General features: G+C 34.1%; 1 pseudogene; it reads left to right on the top strand.

The window, feature by feature from the left end:
- The first annotated feature begins 386 nt into the window (after positions 1-386).
- On the top strand, positions 387-1,068 carry LOC125849051 (protein DOG1-like 3; annotated as a pseudogene).
- Positions 1,069-2,098: the final 1,030 nt, after the last annotated feature.

The following is a 2,098-nucleotide window of genomic DNA, read 5'->3' as shown; positions in this document are numbered from 1 at the left end:
AACTCTAGTATAGTTTTAAAGAAAGTTAGTATTTGCAAAGTTATGTATAAGGCGTATTTAATTATAAGTTAATTACTTCAAAAAGCTACTAGCAAGAAGTTGTCTACTATAAGCAATTTTGATGAAACTACTTGCAAAGTTACTTAATTACAAAGTGTTGTAGAAGCTACTCGTAAGTTTCTTGAGGAAGCTACTTACAACTTCGATAAGTTGCTTTATAATTACACTACCCTTAGTTTTTTGACGATATCTAAGAGAACGATGAAAATTGTTCACTTTTAAATACTTGAAGGATGTTTTCTGTTAAGAATGATACTTTAAGTATGTAGTTTAAGTTTGGAGTATGTGAAGTAATTTATTAAAAAAAGAAGAAGAAGAAGAAAAAAATGGCAACTGATTCAAAAAAAAGTGATCGTGAGGAACAAGAATATGCAAAGTGTGCATGGAAGAGTCTTCAACACGAAGAACTAACCGAACTAGAAGATGCTGCAGCTCAAGTCAAAGATGAAGAAAAACTGACACAACTGATAGAAAAACTCATACTACAACATTTTCAAGAGCACTCTGACAATCGTATCCATCTAGCCCGAAAAGAGTGTCCCCGTTAGAGAATTCGGTCCTATGGATCTCTGGCTGCAGACCTTCTTCTTTTATTCGACTCATTTATGCACTCTGTGGATTCGAAGGAACTGATCGGTGTCTTGAAGGGATCTCAGCAAACTATCTGGGGAACAGTTGAGCATGATAAACGAGTTGCAAGGCAATATTATTCGGGAAGAGAGGAGGATATCGGGTAAATTGGCTATTTTACAAGAGGAAATAGTGGACCAACCGCTTGTGGGGAAGATGAAGAAAGAAGGACATGGTTGTGATAAAGCGGATGAAGCTTTGGATGGACACATGGCCGATGTAATTGAAGAAGCTGATAAATTGAGGATGAAAACGGTGAAGGAAATTGTGAAAATACTTGAACCGGTTCAGGCCGTCGAGTACTTAGCAGCAGCTAAGAAGATTAGGTTTTGTGTGCAACAATGGGGAGAGAAGAGGGATCAGCAGCACAAGGGGTAGTAGTATTTTATAACTTATACTTTTCTCTTCTTCTTTTTTATAATAAATGGGAAAGGGGAAGAAATATTATGTTGCTTTTTATAGTAGTACTAAGTTTTGATAATTAATTTTTCTCGTTTGATGCTTGAATTTGGTTTTGCTTGTATCAGTTCGTTTTATTTCTTCATCTGTCGTTGTAATTGGGATAAAGACAACTTCTATTCAATTACAAAAATTTTCACCTGGCTTCTTGTTTTCGGCAAAATTAATCCTCTCAAGGAAACTGAAAATTTTACCTGCTCGGATGATAAGCATTCTTCACTTTCAATGTTAAAATTGTGAATTTGAGTTACAAAGAGAGCAAAAAGATGGAAGCTTCTGGGAGAGGGATAATTTTTTTTTTTACTAGAATGCACCTTATGAGCCTAACCAGTGGCGGATCCAGATCTTACGCTCGTGGGTGCTCAATTCCCTTATTATAAAGTTACTATAAATCACATTGTATAACTATATAAGCGTAGAACTATTTAAATGTTATAATTAAAAACTCTTCATTTCTTAAAAAACTAAGAGATGAAGTCCAAATTTTGCTAGCTTCTCTTACCAATTATAACTAATAATTCACTTTTGCAAGCACCCTCATTTATTTTATGCTAAAGAAATGAGCACTACACAACCATTACAAAATTCATCACCTATACTATTACGAAGTTCATTTTTGATGTACTTCATGAACAAAAAAGCTCGTTCCATCGAAATACTAGCAACACGAAGAATGAGAGTCAACTTGATAAGCAAATAAACAAGTAGCCAAGTTCGATGCAATTTTGACTTCACCAATACTTTAACAAAGTCGCTAATTCCCTTCAAGTTGAAGAAACTCTAGTCAGAATTACGAGCATAAATTATAAAATTATCAAGCTGATAACTGAGATCTCGAAACTTATTACTATCAAACTCATTCATATTAAACTCTTGAAGATGCAAATTAATAAAGACATAACAAATCTCAACGCGCAAATGATGAGAATATATAACATCAAGAGATTTA

Source organism: Solanum stenotomum, chromosome 12, assembly GCF_019186545.1.
Source record: "Solanum stenotomum isolate F172 chromosome 12, ASM1918654v1, whole genome shotgun sequence".
In the NCBI taxonomy this organism is placed as follows: Eukaryota; Viridiplantae; Streptophyta; class Magnoliopsida; order Solanales; family Solanaceae; genus Solanum; species Solanum stenotomum.
The sequence above is the reverse complement of the archived record's forward strand: the minus strand, read 5'-3'. Positions and strand labels throughout refer to the sequence as shown.